Source organism: Lucilia cuprina, chromosome 6 (genome assembly GCF_022045245.1).
Source record: "Lucilia cuprina isolate Lc7/37 chromosome 6, ASM2204524v1, whole genome shotgun sequence".
In the NCBI taxonomy this organism is placed as follows: Eukaryota; Metazoa; Arthropoda; class Insecta; order Diptera; family Calliphoridae; genus Lucilia; species Lucilia cuprina.
This window is the reverse complement of record NC_060954.1, coordinates 5915221-5930679: the sequence shown is the minus strand read 5'-3', so window position 1 is coordinate 5930679 and position 15459 is coordinate 5915221.

Below are 15459 nucleotides of genomic sequence, written 5' to 3'. Positions count from 1 at the left end.
GCTAAACTAGAAGAGCTAGGGCCAAGAGGGGGAAAATCTGTGATCACTTTTATTTCCTTCCAAAACTCAGTTTTTGAGTGAAAACATAAAAGTCCAATTTCTGGCTAAACTAGAAGAGCTAGGGCCAAAAGGATGAAAATCTGTAATCACTTTTATTTCCTACCAAAACTCAGTTTTTGAGTCAAAACATAAAAGTCCATTTTCTGGCTAAACTAGAAGAGCTAGGGCCAAAAGGATGAAAATCTGTGATCACTTTTATTTCCTACCAAAACTCAATATTTGAGTGAAAACATAAAAGTCCATTTTCTGGCTAAACTAGAAGAGCTAGTGCCAAAAGGATGAAAATCTGTGATCACTTTTATTTCCTACCAAAACTTAGTTTTTGAGTGAAAACATAAAAGTCCATTTTCTGGCTAAACTAGAAGTTTAGGGCCAAAAGGATGAAAATCTGAGATTACTAATATTTCCTACCAAAACTCAGCTTTTGAGTGAAAACATAAAAGTCCATTTTCTGGCTAAACTATAAGAGCTATTGCCAAAATGATGAAAATCTGTGATCACTTATATTTCCTACCAAAATTCGAATTTTTGAATGAAAACATAAAAGTCCATTTTCTGGCTAAACTAGAAGAGCTAGGGCCAAGAGGATGAAAATCTGTGATCACTTTTATTTCCTACCAAAACTTAGTTTTTGAGTGAAAACATAAAAGTCCATTTTCTGGCTAAACTAGAAGTTCTAGGGCCAAAAGAATGAAAATCTGAGATTACTAATATTTCCTACCAAAACTCAGCTTTTGAGTGAAAACATAAAAGTCCATTTTCTGGCTAAACTATAAGAGCTATGGCCAAAATGATGAAAATCTGTGATCACTTTTATTTCCTACCAAAACTCGAATTTTTGAATGAAAACATAAAAGTCCATTTTCTGGCTAAACTAGAAGAGCTAGGGCCAAAATGATGAAAATCTGTGATCACTTTTATTTCCTACCAAAACTCAGTTTTTGAGTGAAAAGTCTATAGTCTAGACTAGACTATAGACTAGACTATAGACTAGACTATAGACTAGACTATAGACTATCTTGACTAAATTCTGGAACACGTTTTTTATCAAAAAAACCCCTTTTTCTATTTATTACATTTGTTAAATAAAAAAAATCTAATTGCAACTAAAACTATGAAAGAGAAAATAACGCCTAAAAACACAATTGTAAACTTACAACGAAATACGTGAACATGATATTGCAACAATTACTACTTACACGTCCCCACATACATACATAGAATGCATTAAAAGCTCGACGGCAAGTATACAAGTAAATGTCGGTGTGCATGTTTAAAAGGATAAAAATAAAGTACGTTTCCGTTTTAGGTGGAAAATGAAAACTAAACTGTGTAGAACTAACGAAAACCACAATGATGCGATTTGTAATTAACCAAACGTAAAAGCGGTAAAATGTTTACGAGAGAATGGGGGTAACCGGCACCCACCACTCTCTTACACATTCCGACAAATGTATTTATTAAGGCTTAGTTTTATACTCAATTCGGTAGCTGGTAATTACTTTAACAAATAGATGTAATAAGTACTAAAATAAAAGTGCTAAAATATTTACAACAATGAAAACAAAATGCGTGGATTGTAAGAGCAAAGTTTGCCAGGAAATGTATAACTATTTTAGTGTTTTTCTATATTTTATGATCGACCTACGTATTTGAATAGTTAGCCCCCATTAAAGTGTAAATAGCGAAAATTGCACTTTAAAATTATTATACCAAAGTTGTTGGTTTCTCCTTGTTTTCAGCTCTATGCTGTTTTGTTCTGTTCTGTAATACTAGTTAAAATTTCTCGTGTTTTTTCAGTTGGCCTCCAATTAATATTCTTGCCTGTAAATGCGAGTAGTGAGTGGCCTTGCTAAAGACTTTAATGTATGGCTGGGTAATGCCATAACCAAACAAATTTCTGAATTGCAGAACCAACATGAATTTTAAACTATTTGAAATAAACTCACACACACACATACACACATAGAACTAATATAGCAGCAACAACAACGTTGCTGCATTTGTACCTTTACAATTTACACCTGCTGTTACCACGACACTAACAAATACATCTACACCAATATCTAGACAAACATATTTATGCAAAATTCATGGACACCGTTACTTGCAACATATAATGGAGCCATAATGTGTGTCTTGTATCCTTTTATGTTTCACAGTAACATTATTATAACAATTCAGCAACAGACCTTGCCTCATGAAATATGTTGCAAATATTTTTTTGTTTTGTTAGTTTCATTTTCAGTTGTGTTGTTGTGTGTCTACATACCGCACATTAATTTTAAGTTTTTTTCTTTGTGCTGAATGGTAGTCGAAGTAGTTGTTGCAACAATAATAGTAGTTTGCCGTTTAATATTAATAGAGGAAGAGGTCAAAAGGTCAGTGTTAAATTAAAACGTAATTGTTACTTGTAAAAGATTTATAGGAAAAGTCTAAAAATGTTAAATTTTCTAACTAAACTAGAGCCGCTAGGGTAGAACGCTTCAAATCTGGGATCAAAATATGTGTGAAAACATAAATGTTCATTTTCTGGCTAAACTAGAAGAACTAGGACCAAAAGGATGAAAATATGTCATCACTTTTATTTCCTACCAAAACTCAGTTTTTTAGTGAAAACATAAAAGTCCATTTTCTGGCTAAACTAGAAGAGCTGGGACCAAAAGGATGAAAATCTGTGATCACTTTTATTTCCTACTAAAACTTCATTTTTGAGTGAAAACATAAAAGTCCATTTTCTGGCTAAACTAGAAGAGCTAGGGCCAAAAGGATGAAAATCTGTGATCACTTTTATTTCCTACCAAAACTCAGTTTTTGAGTGAAAACATAAAAGTCCATTTTCTGGCTAAACTAGAAGAGCTAGGGCCAAAATGATGAAAATCTGTGATCACTTTTATTTCCTACCAAAACTCAGTTTTTGAGTGAAAACATAAAAGTCCATTTTCTGGCTAAACTAGAAGAGCTAGGGCCAAGAGGATGAAATCTGTGATCACTTTTATTTTTAGCAAAACTCAGTTTTTGAGTGAAAACATAAAAGCCCATTTTCTGGCTAAACTAGAGGATCTAGGGCCAAACGGATAAAAATACTTGATTTTTGAGTGAAAACATAAAAGTCCATTTTCTGGCTAAACTAGAAGAGCTATTGCCAAAAGGATGAAAATCTGTGATCACTTTTATTTTTAGCAAAACTCAGTTTTTGAGTGAAAACATAAAAGTCCAATTTCTGGCTAAACTAGAAGAGCTAGGGCCAAGAGGGGGAAAATCTGTGATCACTTTTATTTCCTTCCAAAACTCAGTTTTTGAGTGAAAACATAAAAGTCCAATTTCTGGCTAAACTAGAAGAGCTAGGGCCAAAAGGATGAAAATCTGTAATCACTTTTATTTCCTACCAAAACTCAGTTTTTGAGTCAAAACATAAAAGTCCATTTTCTGGCTAAACTAGAAGAGCTAGGGCCAAAAGGATGAAAATCTGTGATCACTTTTATTTCCTACCAAAACTCAATATTTGAGTGAAAACATAAAAGTCCATTTTCTGGCTAAACTAGAAGAGCTAGTGCCAAAAGGATGAAAATCTGTGATCACTTTTATTTCCTACCAAAACTTAGGTTTTGAGTGAAAACATAAAAGTCCATTTTCTGGCTAAACTAGAAGTTTAGGGCCAAAAGGATGAAAATCTGAGATTACTAATATTTCCTACCAAAACTCAGCTTTTGAGTGAAAACATAAAAGTCCATTTTCTGGCTAAACTATAAGAGCTATTGCCAAAATGATGAAAATCGTGTGATCACTTATATTTCCTACCAAAATTCGAATTTTTGAATGAAAAACAGAAAGTCCATTTTCTGGCTAAACTAGAAGAGCTAGGGCCAAGAGGATGAAAAATGTGATCACTTTTATTTCCTACCAAAACTTAGTTTTTGAGTGAAAACATAAAAGTCCATTTTCTGGCTAAACTAGAAGTTCTAGGGCCAAAAGAATGAAAATCTGAGATTACTAATATTTCCTACCAAAACTCAGCTTTTGAGTGAAAACATAAAAGTCCATTTTCTGGCTAAACTATAAGAGCTATGGCCAAAATGATGAAAATCTGTGATCACTTTTATTTCCTACCAAAACTCGAATTTTTGAATGAAAACATAAAAGTCCATTTTCTGGCTAAACTAGAAGAGCTAGGGCCAAAATGATGAAAATCTGTGATCACTTTTATTTCCTACCAAAACTCAGTTTTTGAGTGAAAACATAAAAGTCCATTTTCTGGCTAAACTAGAAGAGCTAGGGCCAAGAGGATGAAATCTGTGATCAATTTTATTTCCTACCAAAACTCAGTTTTTGAGTGAAAACATAAAAGTCCATTTTCTGGCTAAACTAGAGGATCTAGGGCCAAACGGATAAAAATATGTGATCACTTATATTTCCTACTAAAACTTGATTTTTGAGTGAAAACATAAAAGTCCATTTTCTGGCTAAACTAGAAGAGCTATTGCCAAAAGGATGAAAATCTGTGATCACTTTTATTTTTAGCAAAACTCAGTTTTTGAGTGAAAACATAAAAGTCCAATTTCTGGCTAAACTAGAAGAGCTAGGGCCAAGAGGGGGAAAATCTGTGATCACTTTTATTTCCTTCCAAAACTCAGTTTTTGAGTGAAAACATAAAAGTCCAATTTCTGGCTAATCTAGAAGAGCTAGGGCCAAAAGGATTAAAATCTGTGATCACTTTTATTTCCTACCAAAACTCAGTTTTTTAATCAAAACATAAAAGTCCATTTTCCGGCTAAACTAGAAGAGCTAGGGCCAAAAGGATGAAAATCTGTGATCACTTTTATTTTCTACCAAAACTCAGTTTTTCAGTAAAAAACATAAAAGTCCATTTTCTAGCTAAACTAGAAGAGATAGGACCAAAAGGATGAAAATCTGTGATCACTTTTATTTCCTACTAAAACTTGATTTTTAAGTGAAAACATAAAAGTCCATTTTCTGGCTAAACTAGAAGAGCTAGGGCCAAAAGGATGAAAATCTGTGATCATTTTTATTTTGAGTGAAAACATAAAAATCAATTTTCTGTCTAAACTAGAAGAGCTAGGGCCAAATGGCTGAAAATCTGTTATCACTATTATTTTCTACCAAAACTCAGTTTTTCAGTTAAAACATAAAAATCCATTTTCTGGCCAAACTAGAAGAGCTAGGGCCAAAAGGATGAAAATCTGTGATCACTTTTATTTCCTACTAAAACTTCTTTTTTGAGCGAAAACATAAAAGTACATTTTCTGGCTAAACTAGAAGAGTTAGGGCCAAAAGAATGAAAGTCTGTGATCACTTTTATTTCATACCAAAACTCAGTTTTTGAGTGAAAACATAAAAGTCCATTTTCTGGCCAAACTAGAAGAGCTAGGGCCAAAAGGATGAAAATCTGTGATCACTTTTATTTCCTACTAAAACTTCTTTTTTGAGCGAAAACATAAAAGTACATTTTCTGGCTAAACTAGAAGAGCTAGGGCCAAAAGGATGAAAATCTGTGATCACGTTTATTTCCTACCAAAACTCAATTTTTTAATGAAAACATAAAAGTCCATTTTCTGGCTAAACTAGAAGAGCTATGGCCAAAAGGATAAAAATTTGTGATCACTTTTTTTCCAACTAAAACTTCATTTTTGAGTGAAAACATAAAACACTTTTATTTCCTACCAAAAATCAGTTTTTGAGTTGAAACATAAAAGTCCATTTTCTGGCTAAACTAGAAGAGCTAGAACTAAAAGAATGAAAATCTGTGTTCACTTTTATTTTCTAGCAGAACTCAGTTTTTGAGTAAAAACATAAAAGTCCATTTTCTGGCTAAACTAGAAGAGCTAGGGCCAAAAGGATGAAAATTTGTGTTCACTTTTACAAAAACTCAGTTTTTGAGTGAAAACATAAAAGTCCATTTTCTGGCTAAACTAGAAGAGCTAGAACTAAAAAAATGAAAATCTGTGATCACTTTTATTTCCTACCAAAACTCCATTTTTGGGTGAAAACATAAAAGTCCAATTTCTGGCTAAACTAGAAGAGCTAGGGCCAAAAGGATGAAAATCTGTGATCACTTTTATTTCCTACCAAAACTCCATTTTTGGGTGAAAACATAAAAACTTTGGCCAAAAGGATAAAAATCTGTGATCACTTTTATTTCATTTTTGAGTGAAAACATAAAACACTTTTATTTCCTACCAAAATTCAGTTTTTGAGTTGAAACATAAAAGTCCATTTTCTGGCTAAACTAGAAGAGCTAGGGCCAAAAGGATGAAAATCTGTGATCACTTTTTTTTCGTACCAAAACTCAATTTTTGAGTGAAAACATAAAAGTCCATTTTCTGGCTAAACTAGAAGAGCTAGGGCCAACAGAATGAAAATCTGTGATCACTTTTATTTCCTACCAAAACTCAGTTTTAGATTTGAAACATAAAAGTCTATTTTCTGGCTAAACTAGAAGAGCTAGGGCCAAAAGGATGAAAATCTGTGATCACTTTTATTTCCTACCAAAACTCAGTTTTTGAGTGAAAACATAAAAGTCCATTTTCTGGCTAAACTAGAAGAGCTAGGGCCAAAAGAATAAAAATCTGTGATGATAAACATAAAAGTCCATTTTCTGGCTAAACTAGAAGAGCTAGGGTCAAATAAACGAAAATCTGTGATCACTTTTATTTCCTAACAAAACTCAATATTTGAGTGAAAACATAAAAGTCCATTTTCTGGCTAAACTAGAAGAGCTAGGGCCAAAAGGATGAAAAGCTGTGATCATTTTTATTTCCTACTAAAACTCGAGTTTTTGAGTTAAAAAAGTCCATAAAAGTCCATTTTCTGGCTAAACTAGGGCCAAAAGGATGAAAATCTGTGATCACTTGATCACTAGGGCCGAAAGGATGAAAATCTTTTCACTTTTATTTCTTACCAAAGCTCAGTTTTTGAGTGAAAATATAAAAGTCCATTTTCCAGTTTTCATATTAAATTATTTTCTTAAATAATTTAAACTTCTCTTTATCTCAGTTATATTTTCCTCAACAAAAAAGTTTTCTTTTCTCCAAACATTTTTTATCAATCTTATTTTGATTTGATATTTACATATTTTTCTTAACACCATAATAATTCAAAAATTTCCTTAGACTAAGTACCGTACACAAAAAAAAAATGAGAAAGAAGTAAAAACTTCTACATCTTTTTATGCTCAACAATTGCCGGATTTCTTAAGAATCATGATGATGAACAAGAGAAAAAAAGAAAATTCTACCAAAATAACTAAGAAAACAACTCAACAACATGCCCGAGGGTTATTTGGGATTTCAAGCTTTTACTAGTCTTTATGAGATTAAAAATAAAGAAATTGAGAAAAAAACGACTTGAGAAATAGCATCTTGCAATGAAATGATGAAAACTTCAATGAATGAAAGCGTGAATAAAGAAAAACTACTGTTTTTCTTTTGGAAAAAAATATTAAGTTTTTTGTGTATAGAAATCTGAAAAGATGTTGAACAACTTGAAAAGTCTAGGGCAGTCGTCATCTAGTCAACGGTATAATTTAAATTATGAAAAATATAACAGTCAAGCAAGAGTAAGAGTAAATTATAGTGAAATAATCCCTTTTTATGTAGAGGCAAACAAATACAAAAATTTTAAGAATTTTAAGAGTTAATATAGTAAATTGAAATAACTTTTTTTAAGTTTTAATTCTGTTTTATTTAAAACAATTTTTGTGTTACTGTTATAACTTAATGAATGAACTTTTGTTTTATTAAATTTTACAAAATCCCTTAACAATTGTTATCTTAATTAAATAGCCTAAAAAGTATACTTTATAATATATATATAATGCCAGTAGTAATAAATTGCTAGCACCTTAAAGTATGCATTATATTAAATCATGTCTGAAAGTGTACTTATAACTGTGGCAGAAATATACACACAAGCATAAAAGCAAAACTTGTAATGACACATAAGTTAAATTACACTCTACAAAACCAATTTTATTATTCTAGCCTATTATCTAGTCTATAGTCTAGCCTATTATCTAGTCTATAGTCTAGCCTATTATCTAGTCTATAGTCTAGCCTATTATCTAGTCTATAGTCTAGCCTATTATCTAGTCTATAGTCTAGTCTATAGTCTAGTCTATAGTCTAGTCTATAGTCTAGTCTATAGTCTAGTCTATAGTCTAGTCTATAGTCTAGTCTATAGTCTAGTCTATAGTCTAGTCTATAGTCTAGTCTATAGTCTAGTCTATAGTCTAGTCTATAGTCGAGTCTATAGTCTAGTCTATAGTCTAGTCTATAGTCTAGTCTATAGTCTAGTCTATAGTCTATAATTTGATTATTAGTACTATCTATTGTCTAATATGCAGTCTAGTTTATAGTCTAGTCGATATTCTAGTCTGTAATCTCATTTTTTATCCAGTCTGGACTGTTTTTGGACATATGTTTTTAGCTTTTCCCTTTTTGTGTTCCTCCCTACCACTGCTACACCTTGTCCTGTTAATGATTTTAGATATTTGGGGTTAAATGGTGTGTGTGTATGTGTAGGCACAATTAGAAACCAATGACCGCATTAGTACAAATTGCATTATCATTAAATAATGCGTTATGAACAATTCCTTTATGTAATACTTGTGCTCGTACTAGTTTCCTGCTAGGCCTATGGTAAACGGATAATAATGGTTGGAGCGTAATAACAGAAACAACTATATATTATAAAGGCTATTATATTTTGGGTCTAAACAACTGTATGTTATATACTTAAAAGGGGGAAATTGTTTTGCTAAAATCAGGGTGAATTAAAAAGCAAATGAAAATTAATTGTTTAAAATAAATGGATAACTATCAATTAAAAAGGGGATTTTGGTTGTTGGGGTTATGGGAAATATAGCTGATCAATGTATTGTTGTTTCTCAAAGAAGAAAGTTCCCTAAATCTATAATCCCTTTTAAGGTTTAAGGGGTCAAGGTTGATAGTCAAATTTAACAGTTTTTATGAGTTTTAAATTATTTGTTGTTTCTAAAATTGTACTTTAAATAAATGGAAAAAAATTATATCCCCCAGTTCAACGAGGCGTATTAGTAATAATAATTTTATATTTAGATGAATTGCTTTCAAAAGTAGCAGCGCAACTTCTGTGCTTTTTCTATAGCACCCTTGAGATTTTATTAAAAATATTTCATTTTATTCAACATTCTGTTCACTTTTAACTAAAAATTTTATTTAGAATACTTGAAGTAAAAAACATTTAAAATCCATTTAAATTATATATACATGTCTGAGTATTTTGTTTAACAAAAGCGAACCCCTCGAAAAAAAATACTAAGAATTTCATTTTCAAATCTTGAGGTAGGACTTACTACCTTTTGAAATATGATTTAAAATTGCTTTGGCTTTTCCTTTTACACTAACAACAATTTTTAACAGCTTTATGTTACAAGTGGGCGTTTTGTTTTATGTCGTTCATCCAGACGAAAATTTGCATTTTTTTGTTGAATTTAAATTTCGAACGAAGCCCCCAAAAGAAAATTGTCTTGTACAAATTATGCCAATTCATTACCTTGACTTATTTGTGTTTTTTTTGGGGTTATATTGTTTTAGTACAGGGGAGTTGTGTTTTGTTAACTTGAGTAAGTATTTATTGTTGTTTTCTTAAGGATATTGGTTGTAACGTTTGTTTTTATGTCAGTGTTTAGAAATGTTATTAAAGTAGCTAGCAGCAGCTGGTAAAACAAATAATTTTTTTTTGTAAAACACAATTAAATAAATAAATTTGATTTTTTTTTAAATATTACTTTTGTGAACAGGCAGTTTATTATTAATTTCTAAAGAACTGCTTTTTCAAGACAGTTTCAGATCAAGCTTAGTTTTACTTCAGTTCTAGTTATAGTTCAGTACTATTTTATGTATAATTCACTTCTAGTTCAGTGCAAGTTCAGTGCTAGTTCAGTTCTAGTTCAGTTCTAGTTCAGTTCTAGTTCAGTTCTAGTTCAGTTCTAGTTCAGTTCTAGTTCAGTTCTAGTTCAGTTCTAGTTCAGTTCTAGTTCAGTTCTAGTTCAGTTCTAGTTCAGTTCTAGTTCAGTTCTAGTTCAGTTCTAGTTCAGTTCTAGTTCAGTTCTAGTTCAGTTCTAGTTCTGTTCTAGTTCGGTTCTAGTTCAGTTCTAGTTCAGTTCTAGTTCAGTTCCAGTTCAATCCTAGTTCAGTTCTTATTTACTAACTAACTAACTAACTAACTACCTACCTACCTACCTACCTACCTACCTACCTACCTACCTACCTACCTACCTAACTAACTAACTAACTAGTTCAGTTCTTATTTACTAACTAACTAACTGACTAACTAACTAACTAACTAACTAACTAACTAACTAACTAACTAACTAACTAACTAACTAACTAACTAACTAACTAACTAACTAACTGACTAACTAACTAACTAACTAACTAACTAACTAACTAACTAACTAACTAACTACCTAACTACCTAACTAACTAACTAACTAACTAACTAACTAACTAACTAACTAACTAACTAACTAACTAACTAACTAACTTACTAACCAACTAAATAACTAACTATTTATATCTAAGTAAAAATATGTATCTTATAGTTGATTTAATAAAAACAATGATTTTTTGAAAAATATCAGAATTTTGTAAAATAAATTAAATCATATTTCGAAAATCATTATCAATGAATTTCTAGTCCACTCTTTAAAAATATTAACATCTAATTACAACAAAAGAAAAAGTAAATAAGTTTCTCTTATTATCAAACTTCCATACAATCTCTCACTTCTCTCTCTCTTTCAGTCTCTTACAATAAAAATAATAAAAAATCAAAACAAATAATTTGCAATTGTATTTACCTTAAGAGTTTTTGTTGTCATTTTGCTTCGTTTACAATTGATCCTGTTCGGACAGGCACAATTATTTGATTTGTTTGTTACAGCGAAAACACTAACAACGAACGAAACGCAACGCAAAGCAAAAACAAATTTAACACAAAAACATAAAGAAAAGCAATGAATATAACGGCACAGCCATGGCAAATCAATTACGTAGTTGCAGAATATATGATTAATATTAACATATTATTTAAAAATAAATAATATTTTAAAGAACTTTTTTAATATTAAACTTTATTTATGCTTTAATATAGTAATTTTATTTTTTATGTAGAAATTTTTTAAGAACTCATATTATTTTTACTATTTTTTTACTTTTTATAGTAGATTTTTATAGACTTTTATTTTTTTTACTTAAAACACTTTTATAATTTTCATTATAATATTTCACATTAAATAACATTTTTTTTATTACACATTTTTATAACACATTTTTTAAAAACTTTACTACTTTTACTAATTTTTAAACATTTTTAATAGCACAATTAAAAAAAACATTTAATATATTTAAAAATTAAAACCAATTTTATTATTTTAACAACTAACACATTTTTTAATATTTCACTTTTTTATAGCACTTTTTTTTTAGTTAAATAAAGATCACTCACGATGTTTTTTTCACATTTTCCCGATCACCGTACCGTTTCAAAGAAATGCTGCATTGAACTAATTGCTTGAGAATTAATTTAAAACGAAATAGTCAAAAAATGCATGTTGATTGATAAATTGCAACAACAACACTAGTTTAATGAGTGAAATGAGCTCAATTTAAATTGAGTCGTTATAAAAGGAGAGAGCCAAACTTAAGGAGAGAGTCAGTAATAACAATAAAAGGAGCTTAAAGTAAATAACAATATATAAAGTAGCATTTTCATCTAGCAAAGTTCTTGTTTAGTTTTATCACAGTTCTTGTTTAGTACTAGCTCAGTTCTAGTTCAGTTCTAGTTCAATTCTAGTTCAGTTCTAGTTCAGTTCTAGTTCAGTTCTAGTTCAGTTCTAGTTCAGTTCTAGTTCAGTTCTAGTTCAGTTCTAGTTCAGTTCTAGTTCAGTTCTAGTTCAGTTCTAGTTCAGTTCTAGTTCAGTTCTAGTTCAGTTCTAGTTCAGTTCTAGTTCAGTTCTAGTTCAGTTCTAGTTCAGTTCTAGTTCAGTTCTAGTTCAGTTCTAGTTCAATTCCACTTGTGTTCTAGTGTAGTGTAAACACATTTTAAGTTTGGTTGTGAAAGTTTTCTTAAGAAGATGATATTTTTACAATATTTCTATTTTTCCCAACTAGTTTTTAGTAAAATCGTTTTGTCTCAAAATTTTAAAAAAAATGTTTATTATCTTTTATATTATTAATATTTTAAATTTTATTTATTTCCATAATTTCATTTAAAATGTTAAAACGTGATCAATATTGGCTGATAAAGTTCATGGTTAAAACATATTTATCATTTCACACTCAATTATGTTGTCAGTAATTATGATAAAAACAATTTTTATTATTATTTTAATAACATTAATAAAAATAATAAAATACGAGATTTGTTGTTAATGTATAAAACAGTGTTTTGTTAGTATGTTGAAGTGTGGATTTATTTATTTTTTTGTGTTAATGAGATTAAAATAAAATAAAATGCGGATAAATTATATTAAAATTAAATTACGTGCAATTAAGGAAATAATGGAGGGAAATTGGTTTTTAAAAACAGATAATACATATTATGAATAAAATAAATTTTTATAATAGTTTGTTGAGATGTTATTGATTCTATATATATTTGGATATTAAATTTTTACGAGATTCTTTTTTTGCATCTTAAAACCTTTTTAGAATATATAAATATCTATACGTATACAGATGTGTTTAGCTAATTTTCTTATTGCATTGGATTTAAGTTTATGGATAAATTAGTATTTCAACAAACACGTAATTTCAACACATGTATTCTGTATATTTTCCATGCCATTACAAAATTTCCCTTTTATATTAAAGTGTACAGTATTTTGTATTTGCATGTAAGAAATTATCAATATAAACAGATACTAAATATTAGACTGGCGTCAATTGTAGGAAACAAAATATTATTTGTTTTTTTCCCAAACGCAATCACACGCTACAACTAACTAAGACACTGTTCCTCAGAATAGAACACTGTTCTAAAGAACATCGTCTTGTAAAGACAAAGATCTTTAGAACTGTGTCTTGTAAAAACAATGACCTTAAGATTAGTGTCTTGTAAAGTCAAAGTTCTTTAGAACAAAGTCTTGTAAAGAAAAAGTTCTTTAGAACAGTATCTTGTAAAGACAATGACCTTTAGAACAGTATCTTATGAAGACAAGGTTCTTTAGAACAGTGTTTTGTGAAGACAATGTTCTTTAGAACAGTGTCTTGTAAAGGCAATGTTCTTTAGAACAATGTCTTGTGAAGACGATGTTCTTTAGCACAGTGTCTTGTGAAGACAATGTTCTTTAGAACAATGTCTTTTAAAGACAATGTTCTTTAGAACAGTGTCTTGTGAAGACAATGTTCTTTAGAAACGTGTCTTGTGAAGACAATGTTCTTTTCAAAAGTTTCTTGTGAAGACAATGTTCTTTAGAACAATGTCTTGTGAAGACAATGTTCTTTAGAAGAGTGTCTTGTAAAGTCAAAATTCTTTAGAACAGTGCTATGTGAAGACAATGTTCTTTAGAACAGTGTCTTGTAAAGGCAATGTTCTTTAGAACAATGTCTTGTGAACACAATGTTCTTTAGAACAATGTCTTGTGAACACAATGTTCTTTAGAACAGTGTCTTGTAAAGGCAATGTACTTTAGAACAATGTCTTGTGAACACAATGTTCTTTAGAACAATGTCTTGTGAAGACAATGTTCTTTAGAACAGTGTCATGTGAAGACAATGTTCTTGTGAGGACAATGTTCTTTAGAACAGTATCTTATTAAGACAATATTCTTTATAACAGTGTCTAGTGAAGACAATGTCCTTTATAACAGTGTCTTGTGAAGACATTTAAGAGCCCTTCTAATACAAACATACTTTTACACAAATAAGGATTCGCATTCCCATATTAACTGAAATCACGCATACAAAGAACATGCAATACTATTGGCATATTAAATAAAGCTTCAGTGATGTAGAGAGTCAACTTACTGGAATCTCTAGTACTTATAACCCAACAAAGAATATTTTAAAAATTTTACATTCTAAAGAAAAATCATAAAATTAAAAAAAAGAATAATATTTTTAAAGATTTACAAGTAATAGAGTAGAAGCAGTTAAATATATTTTTTCGGATTAACTGCTTCTCAATTACTTACATTTCATGCTGGGATTAACGTATATATACATACATATATCGCTGTGTATATGTGATTTCTATGGCATGCATTATAAAACACGTAGCCAATACACATGCTTTAACAGATAGAAAACACACACACTCACACACTGATGCATAACACTCATCCATACTAAATAATACATTTATTTAGAATTTATTTGTCAGTTTATGCCCCACATGGAACAGTTATACACATTCACGTTCTATCTATTGAAATGTAGTATGAAATCTGTATAATATTAATAAATTGATTTGTCTTATTAGTTTTGCATCATACGAAGTACAACAACTAACTAAACTAAAGTAAAATATTTACTAAAAAAAAACAAATTCTTTTGAATTGAAAGCTGTTCTATAATTTTTTAGAGTCCTTTGAAAAGGACTTTTTGTGTAAAACTGATATAATTTTAATATGGTCCCTGGGTCCTGTTTTTCGAATTTTAGTTATATAAAGAAACCATCCGAAATCAAATCATCAAGGTTCATAATTTAATAAACTTTTCATTTTACCCACGTTCATATGTGGGTGAGATAGAATAAGCATAAGTATGTGTTTGTGCAACATAATCTTGAATTATGTTGTATGTTTGTATTAATTTTCAGAATGTATTTATGATAAAATATGTTATTAGAAATTTCCATATGTCTTCGTTTATTGTCTGTATACAAAGTTTATGATTAGTTACTTATTAAATATTTAAGAAACTTACTAAATATGCAAAGACTTAGAAATATATACCTATGTATAAGAGTACATACATATGTATGTACATATTGTAAATTTAACTGATATTAAATATAGTTATTACAGTTTTTTGGATGAAAATGTTATATTTCTACTAAGCAATACTCTGAGGGGAGGTATTTAAATAAAAATAAATCATCAATAAATTACTTAGATACAGATATTTAATAAACATGTATATGTACATGTACGAGACAAATCGTAGTAATGAAATATTTATGAAAAATAATTTTAAAATTTTATGTTTTAAAGTAACGTTGTTTTCAAGAAGAACTTCTTAAAAACTGAACTAGAACTAGAACTGAACTAGAACTGAACTAGAACTGAACTAGAACTGAACTAGAACTGAACTAGAACTGAACTAGAACTGAACTAGAACTGAACTAGAACTGAACTAGAACTGAACTAGAACTGAACTAGAACTGAACTAGAAC